Below are 27,864 nucleotides of genomic sequence, written 5' to 3' on the forward strand. Positions count from 1 at the left end.
GAGCACTAAAGCTCAAATGAAAAATAATTATATTAAAAACTTTAAAAAATAAGATGAATATCTAAAAAGAGAGTAGAATAATCCCTCATCAGCAAAACTAAACAATACAAAATCTACATTCTGCACCTTATTGATATACTCATGGGCATGAATTGTACCTTTAAAAAGAAGATTTCATTGATCATTAAATACTGAAACAATGTACTCCTTCTCATCATATATATGAGTGAATTTCAGAAACTTCAGAAAGTTATTTTATTGCTCATTAAAACATTTGAATAAAATTGACACGTGTCCTCAAGCCAAAGCACTTCATGATAATAACGTGAATGACAATGTTGGGAAGGTTTAAATTTCTATTTTAAAATATGGTTTATGTGTTAGAATAATTTTTAAAAAGTGCTTATATTTTTCAAGCTGTCAGAATGGGGAAAATTATCATGGCTGGTGCAAAAACAAATCAAACCAGAAGACTTCTATTCTAGACAGCCTCCATTGCCATCATCTTCTGTGAACTCACCTGTCCCTAATTGCAATTAAACTTTACTTTCTCACCTGTGAAATTAAAGGAATGGTCTGAATACGAGTCACAGATTCAAATACCCGAATACCCGCAGGGATCTAACTGGTAATTTAAATTAATTAAATGTATCAGGTGACTATTTCAGCAAACTGAAGAGTGACTATCTCATCTAAAAATAATCTCCTGCAATTATTTCCAAGCAGGAATTTGGGCCAATATGACAACTTCTCCTTTATACATTTATCTAAGGTTTTTTTTTCTTCAAACATCTAATTTTTAAATGTTCAGTTTCAAGAAGGCAATATAAAGTATTTATAATGTGCAAAGTGAGACTAAACACCACCAGTTCTTTCTTTCTTTCTTTCTTTCTTTCTTTATTTATTTATGGCTGTGTTGGGTCTTCCTTTCTGTGCGAGGGCTTCCTCTAGTTGCGGCAAGCGGGGGCCACTCTTCATCGCGGTGCGCGGGCCTCTCACTGTCGCGGCCTCTCTTTTTGGCGGAGCACAGGCTCCACACGTGCAGGATCAGTAGTTGTGGCTCACGGGCCTAGTTGCTCCGTGGCATGTGGGATCTTCCCAGACCAGGGCTCGAACCCGTGTCCCCTGCATTGGCAGGCAGATTCTCAACCACTGCACCACCAGGGAAGCCCCACCACCAGTTCTTAAACACTAAAATAGATCAATTATTAGATTTCTCCTGATTAACAATCCATGATTTCATATTTCTGTAATGTTGGAATGATACAACTGAATAGAAATTTTTATCTTAGATGAGGATATGTGGAGTGTAGTACTCTCATATACAGACAAATTAGTTGAGAAATTTTGCATAAAAATAACATGATAAATAAAAACATAGTTTTATCCTCTCTTATTCTCTCCATTTTTTCCCATTCTAATACCTCTTTTTTTGCTCAGGTGTAAATTAGCTCCTATAGTGTTAGTTAATGTTAATTCTAATAATCACTATTTTTAAAAATTAATAAAATTCTATTAATGTTTAAACTCTTTATTATCCCCACCTCACCCTCACAACCATAGGGCAGAATGGTGCCCTACATGGAATAGAAATGTTGTAATGGAGGCGGTTATCTCATCTGGGAAACAAACAGCTTTTCCCAGTGGATGACAATATCTTGGTGTTGTTCCCAAATTCCAGTGTCTGTTCTTTACCATTGCAGGCCCAGAAGGTCAATGATTATTTCACCCAAAGGGAAATAGGCTCCTCAAGCCCTATCATGGTAGAGACACTCAATAGGAAACAGATGTACTTAAAATATGAATGATGTATTTCTTAATTTTTAAAAAATGTAATAAAGGCATTTGTGCTCATTTATTAGCAACTATTTATTTCTTGTCCTTGTATTCTAACTAGTCTAACTGCTTAGCCCATTATAACCAGAATTTCGCTTGATGATCTTTGAGTAGCTTGAAAGTAGCTTGATGGCTTGTGTCATAAGGCTAACATGGACTGATGATCATCTTCACTATCGTGATCTTTCTACCAAAATGACCAAACACCCAAGAATGACAAGCTCTCACCTAAATTATTTTAGAGGTATGCTATCAATGTGAGCTTCTCTCTCTTTGCCTTGGATAAACTCTCTTTAAAAATGTAAGACCACAGATACAAAAAGTTGAATTCATCTAAACCGTAATTTATTCATTATTTGTCCATGCAAAGTCTTCATTTATTCATTTTAAACTTTATTTTTCTTTCACCTCTAGACCCAGTTCCCTTCCCCACCCAAATGCAGACACCTACTTTGATCTATTGAAAGTATTGCCTTAGATAACAGTCTTCTAAAGGTGTAGTATTGAATTACATTTTACTTCCATAGCCAGAATTGTGTTATGAATCATATTTTTTCTTATATTTAAACTCAGTACTAAGTTTTACTATCTTTCCTGTTCTTTAGTTGCTTTTTTACTGCTGCAAGGTATTCCATTTTATATATCTAGCACTTTGTTTTTATCCTTACTCATTGATAGACACATATGTTGTCTTCAAATTCTTGCTACATTTCTTAATATTGTCATAAGGATCTGTTACTAAGTTTTTTGAGACTATAATTACAATTTTGACATAGCTAGAATGTAGAAAATTCATTTTAATGTTAATAGATACTACCAAATTTATTTCTAAGTGATTCTACTCACACTAGAAAAGAAAAAAATATTCTCAGATATCCATATCATTGCAGATATTTAGCATTATCAAACTTTCTTATTTCTTCTAATCTTATGAGACTCAAATTCTATGTTAATGTTGCTTAAATTTGTGTAGCTCATAATTTAAGAATATTGTTAAATATGTTTTCTTATACCTGTTTGTCTTCTATGTGGTGGCCACTTATATCCTTTGAACACTTTTCCTAATATATTTCCTATCTTAGTTTTCAGGAGTAAACGTATATTAATTTATTATTAGTTTTAGATATTGCAAATATTATCTCCCAGACTACTACCAATTATTATTTTATTATTTTATACTTATAAACAATGTTTTCTTTTCTTGTCATTTCTTTTTATGTTTTTTCTTTTTATTTCTCTATATAATCAATCTTTTTCCCTGTGGTTTCACTAGTTTGTACATCATTAATTTATTCATTGACTCTACACATAACTGTTTGAGTGCTACCATGACCAGGCCTAATTTTAGGCATTTACATAGATATAATAAATAATAATAAATAAATAAATGAATGAGTGAATGAAAATCCCTGTTCTCAATGGAGTTTACATATTTGTATGGATATGGACAAGCATCAAACACATAACTTTAAAATATGTAAGGTGGTTATAAGAGCTATGAGAAAAAAATATGCCCAGTAAAATGTATAGAGAGTGACAGTGGAATGTGTGAATTTATAAAAAGAGATCAAAGAAGGTGATATTTAAGTAGAAAACTAAAAGAAAGAAAAGACAGACTTCATGTGGCTATACAGGGGGAAAAATTCCAAACTAAAGGAAAAGTAGAAGCAGACCTCATAGTTTGGAATTTTTTAACAACTAGAAATTCCCTTATCCCACAAATATCCCTGTTTTATTCTATATTCAATAAAGTTTAAACTCTACATTTATTTATTTTATTTTATTTTTTTAAAGATTTTTATTGATTGATTGATTGATTGATTGCTATGTTGGGTCTTCGTTTCTGTGCTAGGGCTTTCTCTAGTTGCGGCAAGCGGGGGCCACTCTTCATCGCGGTGCGCGGGCCTCTCACTATCGTGGCCTCTCTTGTTGCGGAGCACAGGCTCCAGACGCGCAGGCTCAGTAGTTGTGGCTCACGGGCCTAGTTGCTCCGCGGCATGTGGGATCTTCCCAGACCAGGGCGCGAACTCGTGTCCCCTGCATTAGCAGGCAGATTCTCAACCACTGCAACACCAGGGAAGCCCCTACATTTATTTTTAATTCATTGGATTTTATGTGTTTATTTAGTGTAAGTAAATATTACAGATGTATTCTCACAGCATAGTGAGCCACTTTTCCCACATAGTATATTATAATTTTTCTTCCTTTCTTTAATAATCTATAATGTAATCTCTATTATAAATCAAGATCTCATATATACATAAGTGTATTTCTGGATCCTCTATGCTATAACATTGATTTACTTAGATGTTTCTACTTTAATAGCACATTGATTTATTCCTAAACTTTGTAACATGTGTCTTAATGTCTGGTTTTGTTAAGTTCTCCAGTTTGCTCCTTTATTTAAAAAAAAAAAAAATATATGAGCTATTTAGTTTCATATAAGTTTCACATAAGTTTAGCACAAAGTCTTACTGTGGATTGTGAAGTTATAGATACCATCAAATTGATAGTTTCAAACTAATTGAAATCAGAGAAAATATAGAGTCAATTTTAAAAACTTAATTTTTTAAATTGATAAATGATAATAAAAGTGACCATGGGAAAAAGAAAGAAGACATAGATTATCAATTCAAAAATGAAACAAAGGACATCACTACAAATTCTACAGACATTATCAGGATAATAAAAAAAATTAATGCTTATAAATTTAAGACAGGTGAAATGGACACATTCCTTGAAAGACATAATCTATCAATGCTCACTCAAGAATAGTTAGATAATATGAATAGTCCTATACCTATTTTAAAGATGAATTTGTATTTAAATATCTTCCAAATAAGAAATTTTAGGTCCAGATGGTTTCAACTTCCAAATACTCAAGAAATAATGCCAATTGTATACAAATGCTTCTAGAAAAAAGAAAATGAGATACACTTTTTATTATATCAGCATTTAGCTGGTGTCAAAAATTTTTTAAATATATTTCAAGAAAAGAAAATGACAGATCAATATCTCTTATGAATATGAATGTAAGTATCCCAACAAAATAATTGCAAATAATTCCAACAATTTATTAAAAGGATAAGACATCACAACTAAGTGGGTGTTAACCCTGAAATTGCAAGGTTGGTTTAACATTTCAAAACCAATCAATGTAATTTACCTTATCAACACACCAATATTGTTAATAAATCAGTTCTTCGCCAATTGACCTATAGACTCAACACAACCCCACTAAATTCCCAAAAGGAATATTTAGAAATTAGGGAGCTGACTCTAAAATATATATTAGAAAGTGAAAGAACAAGAATCCTTAAAAAATTTTTTGAAAAGGAAGAACAAGGTTGGAAGACTTTGTTTAAAACTTACTACAAATCTGAAATAATCACAATGTGATATAAGCAAAAGGATAGACATATAACAATTGAACAGAATAGAGTTTAGAAATCCAACTACACATACTTGGCCAACTGATGTTCAACAAAGATGCATAGGCAACTCAGTGAAGAAAGGATAACTTTTTCAATAAGTGATGCTGGGACATTCAGGCATCCACATAAAAATTAAAACTTGACTTAATTTTCACTTATTTTGTTTAACAATGTCCTTATATAAAAAAATTAAGTCACAATAGATCATAGATCTAAATGTCAATCTAAAAGTAAAGGAGGAAGTGGAAGAGTTGGAGGAGGGCAGGGAGAGGAATGGGTAGAGGGAGAGGGAGCAGAAGAAGGAGAAAAAGAAGCAGGATGAGGAAGAGGAGGAGTATAAGAGCAGAAGCAGAAAAATAGGAGAAAAATCTAGGTGACCTTGGAATAGGCAAAGAAACCAAAGGCATATACTTTAACATTGATAAATTGGACTTAAGGGGAACCCTCTTGCACTGTTGGTGGGAATGTAAATTGATAGAGCCACTATGGAGAACAGTATGGAGGTTCCTTAACAAACTAAAAATTGAATTACCATATGATCCAGCAATCCCACTACTGGGCATATACCCAGAGAAAACCGTAATTCAAAAAGACACATGCACCCCAATGTTCATTGCAGCACTATTTACAATAGCCAGGTCATGGAAGCAGCCTAAATGCCCATCAACAGACGAATGGATAAAGAAGATGTGGTACATATATACAATGGAATATTACTCAGCCATAAAAGGGAATGAAATTGGGTCATTTGTAGAGATGTGGATGGATCTAGAGACTGTCATACAGAGTGAAGTGTGTCAGAAAGAGAAAAACAAATATCGTATGTTAGTGCATATATGTGGAAACTAGAAAAATGGTACAGATGAACTGGTTTGCAGGGCAGAAATTGAGACACAGATGTAGAGAACAAACGTATGGACACCAAGGGGGGAAAGTGGTGGGGGGGTGGGGGTGGGGGTGTGATGAATTGGGAGATTGGGATTGACATGTATACACTTATGTGTATAAAATGGATGACTAATGAGAACCTGCTTTACAAAAAAATAAAATTAAATTAAAAAATTAAAAAAAAAATTAAATTCATTTGGTCTTCAAATGACATTCTTAAGAATTGAAAAGACATGCCATATATTGGGAAACATATTTGCAAAACATATATATATTTATATATATATATATACATATATATATATGTAGTAGTTTTATTCCAAATACATAAAAACCTCTAAAATGCACAATACAGAGAAAGCAAACAGCCCAACATAAAAAAATAACAAAAATCTTTGAATAGACACATCCCAAAGAAGCTATGTTGGTGGCAAATAGGCACATATAAAGAAACAGTGTCATAAGCCATTTGGGATATGCAAACTGAAACCACAATGAGATACCACTACATACTTATTATGTCTCAAATACAAAACAGTAACAACAGTAACAACAACAATAGTAGTAGTAGTGGTAGTAATAGTAGTAATCATCATACTAATCATACTAGTAGTGGTAGCAATAGTGGTGGTGGTAGTGGTGGTGTTAATAATAACAGTAATTAATAACATGCCCTACGCTGGTGAGGGTGAGGAGAAACTTACTCTCTTGCATTGCTGGTGGACATACCAAATGGTCTAGCCACTTAAGCAAACAGTTTGGCAGTTTCTTATAAATGTAACCATAAACTTACCATGCTACCCAGTAATCCCACTCCTAGGTATTTGCTCAAAAGAAATGAAAATTTACATTAATGCAAAAACCTGTATATTAATATGTATTGAGGACTTATTAAGTACCACCAAAACTGAAAACAACTTAATTTCAATCTATCATAAAATTCTCATCACCCAAACTTGTTAATCAATATGATGTTACCCTTTCCTCTTCACCTGGTATTAGTATGATTTTGCTGATTTCTGGTCTTTAATAGATATGGGTAGGAAATGGCTCTGGTGAATGAAGAAAAAAAGAAAAGAAAATGACTCAAAACTAGAAAATTATGTTAAAAATATATTTGTTTTTTGCTTTTTTTCTCCTTAAGCTGACATTCATCTGCTCTCAATCACACACACCCACATACACACAATGCACCTCACCCTCAGCCTTCTCTCTATCCACAGTTGCCACAGCTTTTGAATCCTATCTAGGTTTGGATTTCATACCTGAATATCTAAGGGTATTTACACCTAAAAGAAATTGACAATTGGCTGTTAGGTTGTGGATGTAGAGTAGGCTATGAGTCTGGAAACAGGTTTTGGGTAGAAAGACTAGGCTGAAGTTGCAGCTCTGAATTAATTTATATAACCTCATCATGTACGGCTATTAATAGAATTAAATAAGAAATTGAATTCAAGGACACTTTATCAACTATCAAATTATTAATGGTGTTATTGATGGGGACTTTCCCAACATTACCTACATAAAGAATACATTTAAATTTGCCTTTCAACTTCAATTTATCTTTCAACTTTTACCTTTCTCCTACCATGAAAAAATAATTTTGTTAATGCCTACATCCAGAAAACGTATTTTATGTGACAGATTCTTGGCATCCAAACTAAAGACTGAAACAATATGTGTTTAATATGTGGATAATATGCCATCTTTGTTCTTTGAAAGGAGATGTAGAGAATATACCAAGACCCACTATTCAGAAATCCATGAATGACCTCATGGATTTTATTTTACTGCAGTTTGTGGAAAATGTTATGGTGATCCTTCTGGTAAACAGAAGGTTGGCAACAAGCAAAAACACGTCTCCTCACACTCCACCAGATCATAGGCAGGTTAGATGAACCTGCCAGCCTATTGGTATCTGTGTACTAAGAGAATGTAGTACCTTGGAGGGCTCTGGTTTGGTACAAGGGAGATTCCCTATTGCCAGGATAAGCACTTGCCGCACGAAATTCAGGCTCACAAAAACCCTCCTGTGCTATCTCTGACCCAAATTTTAGCACCAGTTTTTTTTCATTTCATTTTCTAGGATTGAAACAAAAAGGAACTAGTGTCTAGAGGCAAGTGACACAGGCCTTAAGCTTACTGACATCCTCAATTTCCTCATTCATAAACTTTCCTTAAAAGACCCAAATCCCCATTCCTCTTTTTAAATAGATTCCTGCCCTCAGCCCCAATGGTCAATAGCAGACACCTATTTCCCAACGGATGAGAGAGACTCCTTCATATTCTTGGTCATGGCTGGAATGAGGTTCAAGTGGTCATCCACACACTTGGTCACGCAATTCTCCAGCTGCCGCTTCATCTGAAGCTCTTTACTCCCCGCATCTCTTGAATCTTTGGCTTTGTGGTTGCAATGCATAGTGCACTGGGCCAGGTGGTGCTGGAATTTCTCCAACTCACTGAACAGTTTTATATCATTATCCACTAATTTTGTCTGTATAATAAGTTCTATAGTATGTACTCTTAATCTGGTTTATTTTGCAACGCAGAATGTTCTTGAGAAATGTCCATATTGTATGTAAAAGTAGCTCATCAGTGAAGCTATTAAAAAAATTAGAGATTTTCTTATGCCATCAAAATAGGCATAGGCACTAGATCATTCTCATTCCCCTTCTCTCATTCTAAAAACAATTTCCAAGATACTAAAAGCAATCATCTAGAGTATTAGAGAATATATTATATTACTACTTTTCCTCATTCTTTTTCCTAGATTTGTTCCAGGATTAGGTAAAAGATTGAAAAAGCACATCCAACATATTCTATTGTTTAATTAACCTGAGTATGATTCATTTATATCAAAGACATATATCTGAATATGTATAAAATATATCTTTTCATCACTGTGAATTCATTGTTATCGTATACTGACTCAATATTGAAAATTCTGAAATGTATAATACTCTGCACCTGATAAAAAGATTTTGGTAAGAAATCTACTTCCACCAGATTTCAAAATGCAAACCTTGGTTGTGATAAAGTTTCTTTCATCAATGGCTGAGAAAACAGTGGGTTAATTTTACATTGGGCACTATTTTAGTGGGACATTAATGGAGTCATTGTTTTTGAAGTGTGAGGTATCTGCCAGGTTTTATGTGCACTGGCCTAGCAAATAGGTGACCTGGATTCTAGACCCAGTTCTTCTAATATCTACTAACTAGGTGAAATTGAGAAAGCCAGTTAAACTCTCTAATTTTAAATTTAAAAACAGATCGTAAGATGTACGGGCCATTAGTTTTGGTCCTCTATAATTTTATTTTGACTTTTCAGATTTTGATCAAATTTATGGTTCAAGAGAGATTTATACAGAGAAGAAACTAAAGATATTTTCTTGACAGAAAAACGGTGGTAGGTGAGAAGGAGGAGAGGGCATATGGAAGACGGGAATAATTTATAAAAATGTTACAATTTTAAATATGATGAATAACAACAAAATAACGTAGAACATGGAAATGATAGGATTTCTTTTGTAACTTGGCAGAGTTTCTAGGAAACAATTTAAAGAATAAAGTGAAATTATTTAAATTGCACTACAAATGAACACATAACTTTTACAGTTTAATGAGGTTTTAAACTGACTATGCATTTCTTTTTACCATTAAAGTAGTTCTTAACTTTAATAATGAAGGCCAATTGGTTTGAAAATATAGGGAGCTGTATTTGATGTACCTTATTCAGCTTCAGCTTTGTAATATGTTATTCAAATAACAGACTACAACAGTAGGTAAAATTTAGATTGAAGTTAGTAAAAAGAAAGACTACTATCTACCTCTAAGATCAAGTTTTCTGAAATTCGATATTTTTATGATTATAGCATGCCTAATAATTGAGTGTGAGTTAACAGTGAAGTAAGAAAATGATTCTGCAAATTCATTTTATTTTGAAGAAAATTTATTTTGGTTGGAAGCAGTGAATATTTCCCAAATAAAATTATTTTCCCTAACAGATAAGAAGAAGGTATCTTACCCTGCTTAAATTGCCATAAGACCACTTATTTATGTATTGACTTTTACATTTTTGTTACATTATTTTTTTAATTGTTAGTATATTATGAATAAGTAATGAAATTCAGCTGATAAAACTTACATATAAAGTTATCACTCTTAAGTAGGCTAAATTTGCATTTTTTTAAATTATTCAGCTTGCTTATAAATGTGAATGACATTTTAAGTATTAATGATATTGATATGACTACAGTGCAGTTTTTCTCCCAAAGAAAACATCCCGTTTATTTACAGGATCAGAAATGAGGGCTCTCAAAGCGTTTGTGAGTGTTTAAAATGTAAAGATCTCAAGTGTGCATGTAAAAGATTTATCAAGTATATCTCATAAGAGATGGATGCGTAAACACTTCACAAAGAACTATTTACTTGAATAATTATTGCATTTCTTGATTTCAATAAATTAAAATTATTTTCGCTCTTAATGACACTTCCTTAGAAAGGCAATTTGGCCATTGAAGAATATTTGCATAACAAAGAAATAACTCTATTAAAGTAGATTGAAATACTCCCAAATGTGATTTCCTCATATCAGATTTGTAATTTAACGTTTCACTCTAGCTGCAATGTGTCAAGAAGAAACTACGCAAGTCAAGATTATCTGAGTGGGTACCAGTTAAGGGACTATTACAGTGGTCCAGTGAAACGACGATCAATTGAACTATTATTATGTCAATAGAAATGGCAAGATGTGTGTAGATTAAAGAGATGACCAGGAAATAAATTCACACTACTTGCCATATAAGAGTAAAAAGGAAGATTTAAAAGAATACATCCAAATTTCTGACTTGGACAGTAAAGTGATATCACTCCCTGAGATAGTAAACATGGAGAAATATTAGATTTGGGGAGCACAATTATGTTTTGATTTAAGATTTGTTGAATTTGAAGTGTTTTTGAAACTTCAAGGAAATGTATCTAGTTTCCAAAAAAGAATTTGGACCTACTGATATACATTTGAGAAACGTGTATGAGTTAAATTACCTAGGAAAAGAGTATAAAGAGTCAAAAATAGGATTTTGAAGAGCTAACTGCAATATTTATCAAAAGCCAAGTGGAGAAAGGTAACAGGTAAAGGAGATTGAGGACAAATAACCAGAGAGGGAAGAGAACTTCAAGAATTCAAAACCATATATGGTAGGAATAAAGATAGATATAAGGTAAAATGTAAATCTTCTAATAAAGGCATGGTCGAAGCACTGATCACTAAATCATCTACTGGTCACTGAATCAGTAGAAATAATTGTGCCACTGGAAGCAGAGAAACCTATGATGAGAAGGTTACATTTGACCCTGGGTGTTAAAGATGAGCAGAAGATTGCCTGCATGACAAGGTGAGAAAGCAGTTTAGGAGGAAAGAACAGCTTGTACAAGGGCACAGGCTAGAAAAGGACAAGATCAAGACACACACTAATGACAAGGCATGTGGTCTGGGCTTAGGCTGTGAAGAATTAGGTTGTAGAAGTACCTGTCAACAAAAAATTAATCAGTTGATCTAAGAAAGAAAAATGGAAAAATTTATTTGAGCCAAATTTGAGGATTATAACCTAGGAATAGCATCTCAGAAAGCTCTGAGAACTGTTCCGTCCGTTAGAAGTCAAGACACAGTTATATAAGCTTTTTTGAGACGGGGGCTATACATCAGATGACATATTATTGACAATTTATGTAATCCTTTGAGCCTCTTCATAGTGGGTCATGTGACCCCTTACAAGATTAAGAAGGAATGATATCTTTTAAGGAGTTGTTGACATAAGGAGAATGTTGCTCTTATGGCTGAACAGGTATTTCTGCCGATGGAGAAGGTTTGGTAGAGGCATAATGCATATACGTTACGCACAGTGTGGGGAGAGAAGAGGCCAAAGGGCAGAAAAAAAATTTTGTTTAAATTTCTCTTGACTTGCCATAAACATATGACTTTCATTTCACAGACCTTAACACCATCTACCATCAAAGTGACTAAAATTTTAGCACCTAAATCCATTATTTCCTTCTTTGTCTTCTGCTACAATACATGCAGTTAACAAAGTGATGACTTCCACTTTCTTGCATGATTTTAAATAAGAGCTCCACATTTCAACCAAAATACAGTATCTTGAAAATATCAATCAATCAGGCATTACATATTAACCAGCTAGAATGCTGTCCATGATCAACTACCAAAATTTGGTATCTTCACATATATTTAAAGGTAGCTAGATAGAGGCTTTTCAAATCCTCATTCTCACTGCATTATATAAAAGACTATTATTTATCTTCTGGCTTGCAGAGTAAATTAAGTCTTCAATCCATTTTTTCCTACTTAGCATGAAACCCAGCAGTTTAAATGTGCTTCTGCAAATTATTTTCAAATACACTGACAAGAAATAAAGATCAAATCCGTAGTTTATGGATATTAAAAATACATACAAAATATATGTAACAATTAGTTACCAACATATGAAGAAATAGCTCATTAAAGAGCTGCTGGAAAATAACCTGCTCAGAAATAATTCACTTTAATATATTACTGATTTTTTAAATATTTCCTTTCTCATTCTTTATTAATGGGGATATTTGCATTCAAATAGAGATCATTTGTTTTTAGAAATTCATCTGCTCCTGCTGTTTATTCTCCACCTACTATTTAATCTGGGGTTTATAGCACAAGCATCCATTGCAGCGAAAATGATTAGGATATCACTAAAGTTTATGCCTTCAGGTGAGAAATATGGTACATCTTGAGTGCCGCATAACTGAGAAACTAATGTTCTATTCATTCAAATTGTTTCAAATTAAAATAAGTAAGGACTGAGAGATTTAAAGAAAATGATACATTGTTTTATCCTAACTGAAATATCTCTGTATGGTCTATAACTTTTCACAACATGCCACCTGTTCTCCAGAAATATAATCACAATATGATAGACATGTTAAAATAATTGCCTTAGAAAACTCTCAAATTTCGGAGCTAGGAGATCAGCATGCCGACGATACCTTTCTATGGCTCTGTTGTACATATAATTCCCTGTTTATGGGATTGGGAGTTACTATTTGCTAGAGGTGAGTGTAAATTAAAGTAATTCTGCATAGCATTGATATATAGAGACTTTACATATTACATATTTGTCAGACATATTTGTAGACGATTACACTTCTTGTGTCTGTAATTGGTGGAGATTTAAGTTCATAGAGAGAAAATGTGACTAGAGCTCCATGTTGTATTGCCTTATGACAAAGCCAAATGTTACAGTGTGTTCCGTTTCAAGGACAAAACTACTAATCTAATGAAAACGTTCCTGTTCTCAGCAATATGTTCTTAGTGTTATTGTAGAACACAATGGAAATGTCTGCATTAATATTATTTGGCAAGAGAAATGAAAGCTAACAGCTATAAAATTCTGATCAAGTGTGGTTTTCAGGAAGAAAATCAACAAAACAAAATATGTTTTTGCTAAGATAAATAGAAAGAAAGTGCTGGTGGGTGGAGAGCATTTGAAATAAGAGATGGTTAGAGAGTAGATTCAGTAAGTCTCCAGGTTTAATTAAGGGTATTTAGGTAGGGTATTTTCAAGGGCAGGGAAAAAAATTCTGTTTGTAATCAGTTCTCAAATTTTTGTAAAATTTGTTTAAAGCAATAAAAGTTCAAAGTTTCCTTCAGCGCATTCAGAAAGTGAACAGTAGTCCCATTTTGTTTGTTTGTATAGGTCACATATTTAACATTAAGTCCTCTCTGTCTCTCTCTCTCTCAATAGCTGGGTCCCTTTTGGTAATAAAATTCCTTACCTTTTGAGAGATTGGGATTGACATATATAAACTAATGTATAAAATAGATAACTAATAAGAACCTGCTGTATAAAAAATAAATTAATTAATTAAAATTTGAAAATACAAAAAAAAAAAAAATTCCTTACCTTACCTTACATTGGGAGAATTTGTCTGTAAATAGATTATTTTTATTTTGATGTGTACTCAAAAAACAGACAATTTCTCTCCTAAGTTTATTCTTAAAGCAGTGTTTTTCAAACTGTGACTTAAGGCCTCAAATCGAATTAATGGATCATGACCAGCATTTTAGGCAATTAAACTAAATGAAATAAAATACAAAAGAAATATCAGGCTATATCACAAACAATCAGGATAGTTATTATACCATGAATATTAGGAGTTACTATTGTTTCAGTTTTTGCATGTAAGAGTCATAATATAGTATGTATTATTTTTATTATAGGTTATGGTCAATGTTTGGAGGCCATTGGTATAGAAAATTATATATATATATGTACCACATGGAGTATTGTTTGAAATGGCAATAATTATAAATAACCTAAATATTTATTAACAAAATGATGGATAAATATATTTTTGTATATTCATATAATTGAGTACTACACAACACTTAAGATAGAAAAACTAGACGTACAGGTTTCAAAGAAAACAATACTCCATAATATTAAGTGAGAAAATGAAGATAAAAGAAAAAAATAACACCATTTATGTAAAATTTAACATACATATAACAGTTCTGTATACTGTGTATATGTGTATATATATATTATATATATATATAACTATAAATATAAATGTAGAATTGGGAGATTTAAATACTTAATTCATAATGGCAGTTGGCTTAAAGGAAAATGGGCCCCAATGGGATTGGAAAGGATGCAGAGAAGACTTCCACTGAATCTGTTATCTACTATGTTTTTAAAAATAAAGGCATCTAAAATATAAAACAATATTTGACAGAGCTACCTACTATGTACAGTTTTTATATTATCTTGTATATATATAATTTTTGCTTGGAATAGTTTATATGAAAAAATGTTAGGGAATAGGAATGCAGCAAAGGCACACGGAAGACTAATTGTTGGCAAAGTTACGTGGCATTCACCACCTAAGTTATGCCCTTCAATACACAATTCTTAACTCCTGTTGACTTCAAGAGAAAGCATATACTCATACTTCAAGGAAAGTTTTATTTCTAGGGAGTAAGATACTTGTGCCAAGTAATAGAAAATTATTCTCTTAGAGAATAGCATAGAAGTCAGGGTGACAGCTGAATAGCCTATTTTTTGTTTTCTAACAGTTTTTGAGATTACACTAGGCATCTATATTTTTAGAGACAGAAAATTTAGTGATACTGTGTGCTAATGCCTAGGGAATAATCAGCAGTAGAAGTGATATATAAAGCACATTTAAGGAGGTGGGCTGTGACTGCAATTAGGTTGAAATCGTTTCATTTCAGGCCAAGTGTGAAGATATCAGAGAATCTATACTCTTTTATACGTTTCACTTCACACACTTTTTTACATTTATAATTTACAATTTGAGTGGTGAGCATACTTGGCAAAAAAATAAATTAGTTATTTATTAATTTAATATTTTCTTTTCTCTACCAAACTCCAGAAGTGATTTGCACATATGGCAAAAACAAAAATGAACATTATTTGGACCAATGTAAAACGTTAGGAAAGAAAGATTAGAACAAGGTCCCAGTGGATTTAATCTGATATTCAGTGGATTTATAAACTAAATATGTGTACATGTATACACACACACACATAAAAGATCTCTTTTACAAAAGTGTTTTAATGATAATTTTTTTTTTTTACATTTATTTACTTTTTTTTTTTTTTTTTTTGCAGATAGCTTGGGCGTGAAGTCACCATACCCTGGTCAGTGTGACTTTTGGTGACCATCTCTCAGTACACCGGAAAGTATTTCCAGAGACTGGATGCCATTTTGGAGTGTAAAGCCTTGGAAATCTGTGGAAGGTGACTTTTTTTTTTTTTTTTTTTAATTTTATTTATTTATTTGTTTATTTATTTATTTAATTTATTTATTTTTTTTGGCTGTGTTGGGTCTTCATTTCTGTGCGAGGGCTTTCTCTAGTTGTGGCAAGTGGGGGCCACTCTTCATCGCGGTGCGCGGGCCTCTCACTATCGCGGCCTCTCTCGTTGCGGAGCACAGGCTCCAGACGCGCAGGCTCAGTAGTTGTGGCTCACGGGCCCAGGTGCTCCGCGGCATGTGGGATCTTCCCAGCCCAGGGCTCGAACCCGTGTCTCCTGCATTGGCAGGCAGATTCTCAACCACTGTGCCACCAGGGAAGCCCTATTTATTTACTTTTATTTTTGGCTGTGTTGGGTCTTCATTTCTGTGCGAGGGCTTTCTCTAGTTGTGGCAAGCGGGGGCCACTCTTCATCGCGGTGCGCGGGCCTCTCACTATCGCGGCCTCTCTTGTTGCGGAGCACAGGCTCCAGACGCGCAGGCTCAGTAGTTGTGGCTCATGGGCCTAGTTGCTCCGCGGCATGTGGGATCCTCCCAGACCAGGGCTCGAACCCGTGTCCCCTGCATTGGTAGGCAGATTCTCAACCACTGAGCCACCAGGGAAGCCCCTACAAAAGTGTTTTAACATTATCTCTTCAAAGTGGCCATCTCTAGCTTTAGTAAAATAAAAGGATAAATGGAATGCCTCCAACAATTTCTCTAAGATCTTTAATTTCTCTAAGATCTTTAATTTTAAGAATCTTTATTAAAAATTTCTATTTTTCCTGTATCTGTATTCCCACTCAATGCCAGGAAAATTTGTATCAAACAAATTTTCAGAATATGTTGGAACTGGGATATGGATTCTTTAATCAATAAATGTTCTACCATATCAGATGGGTCCTCTCCCTTTGGTAGTTTATATATCGAAAACATAAGAAATGAGATAGCCCTATAATAGGAGAAATTTCTTTTTGTTAAGGTTAAAACCTGTATGGTATGTGAAAATGAAAATATGTAAGATTTTTTTGATCTTGGTAGGAGATACTGATCTGATATCTGAAATCACTCTTTTTAAACTGTTTATCATATGAATTCCATTATCAGGAAAGTTTGAGAACTAGATCCACACCTTCATTTTTAAAATAAAAAGAGATTTGTCTAGTAGACAAATTTTTAATTCTTAAATACTTTATACAGATTTACTTGTAGAAAACTATTATAAATCATTTTTAAATATAAAATGCCCTTAACAGAAAAATTTAAGAATTGAAGTCCATTATGAACATTAAATACCTTACAAGATATTTTAAAATATATCAACATATGTGAAACGTAAATCCATAATATCTGAATTAGTGGTAAACTAATACATAAATTTTTACCCGTGTTTTTCTTTGATTAAATTGAGAAAACATACCAGAAACACACCAGACACCAGTTCTAGTGATCATTTGTACTACATAAGATCCATTTTTATTTTGTCTTTGAAAGATTTTCAGTTTCATATGGACAAAAGATATATTTAGAAGTTTGGTAGGGGAGAAATTTCTGGGCCATAACTTTGGATGTATATTTGGTATGTAGTATTTGTACCCTTAATCTTTGCCCTAAATCAGAAGTAAGGGTTTTAGGAAGCATCAAAACTTGTATATTCTGGGAAAGGATGGAGAAGGTGTTTAAATCAATAAATGGTCATTGTATGTGGAACACTTGATAAGCCATTGCCTTTTACGTCTTTGAGCAGTGATTAATTTTTATCTTTGACAAAAAAGTAATTGAAAACTTATCATTTATTCATTTTTCCACCACCTCCATAGGTGATCTCATCCACACTCATAATACCATCTTGAAAGTGACTATTTCAAAATATGTGTGTCCTGCCCAGAGTTATCTTAACGCCAGAAACTCACATTCAGCTGTCTACTTGATATCTCTACTTACAGATCTTGTAAAAGTCAAAATGTATGTCCAAAATAAAACTCTTCAATTTTTCAAGTAAACACATAAACACACACGGATAAAGATGTACCTGTTAACACCTAAGCCTTCACCATCTCAGTAAATAACAGCATTTCCAGTGCTAAAGCTGGAAACATAGAAGGTCTTTTTATCTCATTCTGCACATCCAACCCATCAGTAGTTTATACAGATTCTAACTCTGAAAACAATTTCAACTTCACAACTGCCCACTTCCACTGTCATGTGCAAGAACCAGAGTCATTATGTCTCTCCAGAATAAAACAATAACTTCCCAACTGATTTCCCATTTAAATTTTTTGCCCCCTTTAAAATCGTTCTTACCACAGAAGCTAGAATTATTTCATTAAAGTATACATCTGATTGAGTCACTCCATGGGTAAAATCCTTAAATGTCTGCCATTGCACTTGAATCTAGTCTTTGACTCTCCCACTTGGTATTGGGCAAAATTTTTACCTATTTCTCTATGCTCCGACTCACTGGTATTTTTTTTAAGGTTTTAGAAATGTAAAGCACTTTAAATCCTCAGAGCTTCTGAATATGATTTTCTCCTTTCTCTGATCTTTTATGGCTCCATCTCACCCTTTTGTTCTCAGCATCAATGAAACTTTCCTAGAAAGTCTTTCCCTAATCAGTCTATCCAAAGAAAGTTCTTAATTTTTCTCAAACTCATTTCCAGCATATCTCCCATAATGTACTTATTACAATTTGTATGCGTCTGTTTACATAGTTTGTTGTATGTCATCTCTCAGTAGAATTAATCTATACAAAACTGGGACCATATTTATTTTATTTATTCCTATGTCTCCAGCTTGTAACATAGATCCCTGCAGCAGAGTAGAGGTATGATAATTATTTGTTGAATAAGTTAATAAATGTCTTCTTTGATGCATGATTTAATGACCTAACAATTTGTTAAAAGTTTTAATGAAAAAAATACATAAAACTTTCTTTTTGGGATTTCCCTGGTGGTGCAGTGGTTAAGAATCCACCTCCCAATGCAGGGGACACAGGTTTGAGCCCTGGTCTGGGAGGATCCCACATGCCGTGGAGCAACTAAGCCCATGCACCACAACTACTGAGCCCATGCACCACAACTACTGAAGCCCACACACCTAGAGCCCCGTGCTCCACAACAAGAGAAGCCACCGCAAGGAGAAGCCCGTGCACTGCCACAAAGAGTAGCCCCCGCTCGCCGCATCTAGAGAAAGCCCGTGCGCAGCAACGAAGACCTAACGCAACCAAATATAAATAAATAAATTTTTTAAAAAATAAAAAAATAACTTTCTTTTTGGCTAAGAGGAAGCCTTATATATTATATATTATTTAAAATTACCTGTTATATATTAATCTAGCAAATACGATGTACAAAAAGGGAATTTAAGATGAATTACTTTAGTCTATACTTACTACTGGAGTCTGTGTAGAGAAAGTAGAATATATCCACATGTGAGTACCTGGAAATTCAGAAGACTAGAACTTACCATGTGTTTTACATCAATAATTCAATATTTTGCATTCTTATACAGGTTAAACTCTCTATCCACAGAGTGCCTAAGAAATGCAAACTAGCTATACTAATGCACAGAGAATTCTTTAACAATGAGGCAGCAACTGATTAGTGCTGATTATAACCTGCTTATTCTTCATTTTCAATTACATCCTACTTTCCCTCCTCTACTCTCATCAGATAATAAATGTGGATCAGCCCAAAGTTGTTGGACCACATGGCTAGTAAACAACAGTAATCAATAGAAGCCTTATTATTGTTTAGAATCAGCTAATCTTTCCCCCAATAATCAAGAGATTAGTAGTTTTTCTTTATCCATGATTTGAGTTTATATTTGTCCTTTCCCCACACCCTTTCATTACTCCCACTTATCAAGAGCTGGTTGTATGTAACTAATGTTTCACTAAATTTCACTTACACAGACTCCCCAGCCCTGCCTCTTTTTCTGATAAACTTTTTAACAGTGCTGAAATTTTACAATGCTATCAACATGTAGCAACTTTGACACCTGTCCAGTTGAATAACACAAACTAATTCATCCTTATTTCCCTTTACTTCTACACCTAAACCTGGATGTAAGTGATTCAGAACCTTTAGAAATGCATCAAGTATTGCTCTGAGCAAAGGAGAAATCATAATTCAATATATATTAGGTAAACTCATAAGCATAAATTAATTTTCTTATATCTAGACCAGTGTTTTGCAGATATCATCTCTAGATTATCTTTATCCTAAGAATTACTTATGCTGGGAACTAAAATTAGCAGTTGAAAAATCAACTTTAGTGTTTTGTATTTGTATAAAACTTTGTGAATCAACACTTTGTGAATCAATTGAAGGAAATGTTGGGAGGAGTCTGATTTCATTTGTATTCTAGATCTGGACTCAAAGCGATTACCTATTAAATGAAGTCTTCCATAATAAAAGAAAAGTCTTAAGAGTTAAAACTTCAGAGTCTTATAAATTCAAGTCTTATTTGAAGAATCTTTGAGACTGTTTTTTTTTTGGTAGTCATAAAATGCCCATGCAATGCCAAACAAAGAATAAGCGGGAAAATTTCCTCTTATGTGTCCCCACTCATGGATACTTGGAATTATATTAAAGCAAGCATAAAGCAACAATCACCACAAACACTTTCTTAATAATAGGTAATATTTTTGGAACACTTAATATGTACTATATATGCTTTAAAAGTTTTACATATATTAACTTAGAATACAGCTTTAAGTGGCTAAGGTGGGTTTTAGACTTATGCAGACCTATTCCAGAGCCACTAGGCTTCACCCTTTTGTACTATATTTAGTAGTTGTTAATCATTAGGTTTTCTCTGTCATATAAGTGCTATTATATATTACTGTGAATTTCCCATTCCGTGATCAGATAGTAATTCTTAATAAAATGTCTTGTCGGGTTACGTACTTGAATGGTATGTAATAGAAGAATGGTTAATAACCAAAAATTACATATCAGAGAGACCTGCATTAGAACTCCAGCTCTGCCGGAACTGCAGTGTAATTTTTAGCAAGTTATTAAACCTTTCTAATCCTCATTTTTTATTAGTAAAATGGAAAGAATAATATATCTTTTCAGGATTGTGACAAAATTAAATATGACAATATGTGTAAAGTATACTTTGTGGTATTTGAAAAGAGCTTAAGAAATGAGAATTACTTATATATCATTTATAGTAATGGTAATTTAACTGAGTCTGAATTTTCAGAGTTTTAGCCCCAGAAAATTATTGAAATATACTATTATTTCATAAAAACTCAATTAAAAAAAAAGGATAAAGTGTAGCTATTCTGACTGAAGTGGGAGTAAAAGAAAACAGAGCCCTGCCACTTTACTTTGTACCCATCACCCTTTACCCTCAGCCCTGGTGACGCCCAGTGTCCATAAGATATCTAACTAGGGTTCCCCTGAAGTACAATTGGAAAAGGACTGAACTGAATGATCTCTCTTATTCTCTAAAGACAGCATGTCATATTGAAATAATTATTCCACCCTCACATTAAGTCATGATCATACTTCTATTATCTGTGGCTGGAATTGTCCTGAAGTAGCACAATTTTTTAAAAAACACATATTGATATGAGTCTTCTTATTTAATGTGTCATATTTAAAAGTAAATACCCAGAGACCAAGGACTCAGACATTACCAGTGTACCATGAAACATTGAGATATCAGTGATATGGTTAAGTAAATAAATACCTTACATTTCAATTTTAAAAAAGAAAGAAATATTGCATTATCTCACTACCTGACAAAAGATAAGCTGACTCCCTCTCAACTTTGTCTTCATTGCCAGAAAATTGTTAAAATTTGAAGAAAAACTCATAGAAGTATTAGAATCTAGCAGAAGTGCATCTCTAAAGGCATACAACCCAATTCCATTCCTACACACTAATAACAACATTAATTGGGGTGTATTTTTTCATTATTCTCAGAAAATCACATTAGACAAGTGTAACTTCATTGTAATTCGCAGTATATTTAAATTTAACACTTGAAAATGCAGCTTCATATTTTTCTAATTTTCAAAATCATTATGGAATGCTTTTGTGCAGTTTGTCTGTTTTTCATTTCTGTTCTGAGACATATTTTTAGGACACTAAGGATAAAGTCATAACAATGAAACGTTTATAGTTAACTATAACTAATAATACATTATAGTTAACTATATATACATAATAATATACAGTTTCCCATGTAGATTATTTTCCTAGTAGGGGCATGAGACATTTGATTGAATCTATTCAATCAGTTTGCAATAGTTAAGCATGATTTTGCCACTGGCTGAAAACTTTCATTGCTAACTAGTGATAGAAATTGATATTTCAATGAACTCAATGAGTTGTCAAGCATACAGTGCATCAGCAGCAATATAGGTGGTATATATTTGTGCCATCTATTTACTTGAAAATATATACAGCTATTATTCTTTACTCTTTTCTCACTGATATAAATGTAAGGCTTATATAATAAATCAATGGCACTTGGTGTCTGTACAACTCAATAATAGTAGTTTGATAGTACTATTTGTAATCCTCAGTTTGCTCCTTTTCTGTTATATCCAATTTATATTCTTTAAGAGGCAGTTAATGCTTTCTTATATTCCAATATGATTACTATATGTACAGGTTGATGAAGCTGACTAGTTATGTTTAAGCAACTCTAATGATGTGTAAAATCTAAGTTGTATTTTGTTGAGTATCGACAATGTGCCAGTGAATGCAAGTACCATTTTTGGTGACTTAAATGACTTTGAGCATTCTGATTGCATCTTACAGCTGAATAAATTTATAGTAAACAGTTAAGAAATTTAAGAGTTTTAAAATTAGACAAGCTGGTTTATCAGATTCCATATACAAAACAACCATTAGAATGGAAGTGTTATCTCCCAATGAACAATGACTGCAATATAGAATACAGTTTACCTGTTAATATCATTTTATGTCCACAAAAAGTCACCTATGAAAGGGTAGATTGATGTAGAAAGGGAAAAAAGGAAAGCAAGGAGGAAGAGAGAGAGGAGAAGGAAGAAAGAGAGGAAAGAGAAGGAAGGAAAGGAAGAGGGGAAGGAGGAAAGAAATTATCTTCTATTTCTATTTATGTTTCATTGGATAAAGTGCTGACCGTAGATACAGAAGACTTGGGTTCAAGTTCAACTCTTTATATATTAATTACACTGGACCAAGGACAATGTACAGCCTCTTAGCCTCAGATTTCTCATCTGTTAAATGAATACAATGAAACAATTATGTCACAGAGATTTGGCAAGAATCAGAGAATACATATGAAATACATTTATAATTATTTACCAAGTCTGATGGTTTCTTTTTTAAAGCCATCAGCTCTTTCTTATAAGTTTGATAACTATGAGCTAAAATAACCTGATAGAAACTATTTCATAAAATTCCTACAACTTATAACTGAGCCCTATAAAAGTGATAAAATGAATAAAATAGGTATATGTATGGTCGTGTGAATGTGTCCATTGCTAAGGACTACTTGGATTACTTTTTTGTCATATGCTTCACCTCCTTTAAGAATTATTCATATAATGTTTGCTGCGTAATGAGACTACAGACATTGTCAGGTCTCCAGGAAATACAGACTTTTATGGACAAAAATACATAATCTGGGATAGACTGCATGCTACTTCATCTCTTAAAACAAAACAACAACAAAAAACAATCATGGATATCAGAGGTGACCTATATTCATTAATCCCGTAAAGTATTAAACTATGAGTCTAAGCCTCTAGAATCATTATATAGTGAATTAAAATATAAATTCCAATGGAGATGGACAACAGAAGTTGTAAGTGCCTGCTGTATCATCCTGCTGGCTTTTCAATTTGGGGCATTCCCAAATAAAGCCCATTATATCAGTCTTCATAAGAAGAACAAAGCGCTCCTTCATGTAACTGATATGTGTTGAGAGAACAAGATATAACTGAGAAGTAATATATCAGAAGCTTCTGAGTATTCAGGAACAGGAATAAATATCATTAAAAATATTAAGTCATTGATTAAGTAATTAAATGGATATGGATTTGATTTTCAAGATTAATTTATTCCAGTGAGAGCCTTCATAGGTTTTTGGTATAAATTATACTGTCATTTAAAGGGGTAATTCTAGTTTTAATGGTTTATTGGAAAAATAGAGTGTTTTGGTTTTTTTTTAACCTCCCTAATCTCACTAGAATGCCAACACATTCAGTAGTATCCAATTCCAGGTCACCATTTGACCTTTTTATCATGGTTTCTGGCAATGGTGCATTTCATTTTTATTAATGAATGTTTAGATGTATTAAGCATCCTGACTAAACATCTCTGGCCCTGATATCTCAGAAGTGAAAAGAAGTGTCATGATGATTTCAATTGTTGGAAATTGTAAAAACTAAACATTTGGCTTGGCTGAGAAGCCTATTTAACCAATATGCTGTACTTTCTTTGTACTTGCACAGCGTAGAATTTATACAAGCCTACCAGCATAATTGTGAAAGCTTCTAATCTGCTTATTAACTATTTTATAATTCTCAGTTTCTTTAGTTGAAAAATGAACATTCTTTTATTACCTAATTCCCAGTGTTGTTAAGAGCATTAAATGAGACAACTTATATATATATCAAATGCGTCAGGCATTAATGGACGCTGTGAAACATACATTATATGGAATAGAATATATAGCACAGGTAAACAGATAAGTGCAATACATATCCCTTGATACTTTTAACATAGAAGGATTTAAGCACATATATATTGTTTTTTGTCTTTCTGCTCAGTGGTTTATGCTACCAAACAATAAAACCTAAAACAGTTAACTGGGAATCCTAATTTCCTTAAATACTAAAAGTTGCATCTCAGGATTTCTTAAATTCTGCTAGGAAGTAGCTTTAAAGGTGAAAAGCCTGAAGCTGCTCTATCTTCCAAGCACATGGTGTTTTCCAAAACAATATCAGCCTCACTGAGAGCGCTTCCCAATGTATTAGATAATCGGCTTGCAATCAGTTTGTTCATCTTGACCAATCGATTGTTTACAAAGGATGTAGCTAATATTTTATATTATTTTAATAAAAGTTGCATTTGATTTGGAATGTCAGAATTTTTTACTCCTGATAACATTAATCAAATATATATTAATCTGTTCCCCACAAGAATAATTTCATTGAAGACTAAGTATAAACTAATCTGGAATGTGTGGTAACCTGGTGGCACCTACAGCCCAGCTTGTCTCAGCAATCATTCTGATATATTTTGCAATTATTTTCAGTCATAGATATTCAACAGTTCTTGTAAATGCCAGGCTAAAAACCTGGGACATCACTCTGATTTAATAATCATATTCTTGAGAAGTTCAATCTAGAAAGGAACACTGCTGAGCTGAAAGTGTCTGTGGATGAGTGAATAAAGATCTCTTTTAAACACATGTGTGGCTCTCTGCACATGGTGTTTCCTTCTTCTTATTCTGACAGCTGTTTTGAAAATTAGTGTTACTGATCACAGTGAGAGGTGGGGACAGAGTATATCTTCTCATGCTATTAAAGAGAACTCCTCAGTTTTTTTACTTTACCAGTGTTCTCTCATAAACTCCATGCATAAATGGCAGTAAATAAACATATTCATATTTCTCTGGATGTATGTATAGCTATATAAAAAAATAGAACTCCAAATTGTTAAGACAACTTTGATTCTCTTTGATTATTTTACATCATTTGAGGCAAAATATTTCCATTTTAAACCATGAGGCAGAATTTTCTTTAGCTCAGAGAATTGTGCTTGTTTAGCAAAACACCTTGATGTGCCATTTGGGTTGCTTGGTGGGCAATGAAATGGATTATGTTATTAAAAAGAAACAAAGAAGGGGAATCTGATGTTTGTACCAACTATCTGGTGATAGAGGAAAGAGTGCAAATAGATGAGAGAAAGAAATGAGCTCAATAAAAGCTCGAGAGTATGGAGATTTAAGTCAATAGCTCTCAACCTTGTCAGAATCAACCTGTACTTTTATTTGTTCTATAATAAATGTTTTAATACATTTTATTGAGATATAATTTACTTAAAATGGTAATAATTTAAGCATACTATTTAATGAGTTTTGATAAATGTGTACATATATCTATTCAATCTCCACAACAATCATGATATAGAACACTGGCAGCATCTGGAAAAGTAGGCTTATAATTCACTGCAGTCACTCCTGACATGACTTTTCCCAAACTACCTTTGCTCTACTTTTTTCACTGTATTAATTTTATCTTTTCTTGAATTTTATATAAATGCAATCACATAGTGTTTCTTTTTTTAAATCTAGCTTCTTTCACTTAGCGTGTTTTTAAGTTCATCCATGTTGTTGCACCAACACCAATATTTAATAGCAAATATTTTATAATGCTCCATTTCTACAGTAAAATAAAATCCATAGATTAATCCTTAATTTAAATAGAAACAAAATTAAAATAATTTATATAAATAGATATCATATGTAACATGTAAATGTAGAGATATGTCTAGTGCTATGAAATAGCCAGATAATTTTTGCCTATGATAGAAATGGTGAATTGACTCCTTCATCATTATAATATCTCTCTTTATTCCTGATAATATTATTTGTTTTAAAATCTAGTTTTTTAAATTAATTGTAGCTATTTCAGTTTTATTTTGATTAAAGTTAACATTGTATATATTTTTTATCATTTTAATTTTAAACTACCTTTGCCTTTATATTTAAAGTGTGTTTCTTGTATGCAGCATATAGTTGGGTATTGCATTTTTATCCAATCCGACTTTTAGTTGGGCTGTTTAGACCAGTTACATTTAGTGTGATTATTGATAGATTTCAGTCTATCATCTTTCTGTTAGTTTTCTTTTTTGCCCCATCTGTTCTTTGTCCCCTTTTTCCTCTATTTCTGCCTTCTTTTGTAGTTTTTTTTTCAGCGATTCCAATTATCTCCATTTTTGGCTTGTAAAAAATTCTTTTTTTTTAATTGGTTGCTTTCAGGTTTATTGTAGACCTGCTAACATATCATTTCAAGTGATATACTTATCTGTGTTGAACTTCTTAGATCTGAAATCATAGTTCTCATCTAATTTGGATAATCATAGGGCATTACTTCTTCAATGAATGTTTTATTGTCTTCTTCTTCTATTCTATCTTTTGGGGAATCCAATTACCCATGTGTCAAGCCAATTGAAATTGCCTTACAGCTCACTAATACTCTTCAGTGTTAATTTTTTTCTCTGTGTGATAATTTGGATAATCTCTATTCCTATATCATCAAGTTCACTACTTTTTTCTTCTGAAATTTCCTATCTGACTTTAATTCATTCAGTGTATTTTTCTTCTCAGTCATTAAAGTTTTCATCTCCAGAAATTTTATTTCAGGTCTTTTAAAACATGATTTCAGTTTCTACTTCACTTTTTAACATGCAGAATATGGTTGTAATAACTATTTTAATATCCTTATCTACTAAATGTAACATCTGTGTTAGTTCTTGATCAAACATTGATTGATTGACTTTTAGAGTTTTATTTTGCTGCTTCTTCCCATGCCTAATAATTTTGATTAGGTTGTGAACTCTACCTAGTTGGATGCTAGAGCACTAGACACTCTTGTATCCTTCTAAATATTTGGGTTTTTTTCTCTGGGACACAGTTATTTAATTTGGAATCAGTGTGATCCTTTCAGGTCTTGCTTTTAAGATTTATTTGGCAGGAGTCAATCAGTGTTTAATCTTGACCTAAATATTTCCCACTACTGAGGCAAGACTTCTCTGTGTACTCTACCCAATGCTCAATGAATTATGAGATTTTTCCACCTGGCTGGGGAAAATAGGCACCTACCATGTGTTAGTGCCAAATATGTTTCTTCTAATACTTTTGGATATTTTCTTTTTTTGATA

At 32.9% G+C, this 27,864-nt stretch overlaps 1 long non-coding RNA gene across 1 annotated transcript in view; it reads left to right on the top strand.

The window, feature by feature from the left end:
- Positions 1–27,864, top strand: part of LOC133092179 (uncharacterized) — a 243,687-nt gene that overhangs the window by 96,390 nt on the left and 119,433 nt on the right. Inside the window, exon 3 of the long non-coding RNA XR_009701032.1 lies at positions 15,844–15,972. This is a non-coding gene — a long non-coding RNA (uncharacterized LOC133092179). The remainder of the gene's footprint in view (positions 1–15,843; positions 15,973–27,864) is intronic.

Source organism: Eubalaena glacialis, chromosome 5, assembly GCF_028564815.1.
Source record: "Eubalaena glacialis isolate mEubGla1 chromosome 5, mEubGla1.1.hap2.+ XY, whole genome shotgun sequence".
Classification (NCBI taxonomy): domain Eukaryota; kingdom Metazoa; phylum Chordata; class Mammalia; order Artiodactyla; family Balaenidae; genus Eubalaena; species Eubalaena glacialis.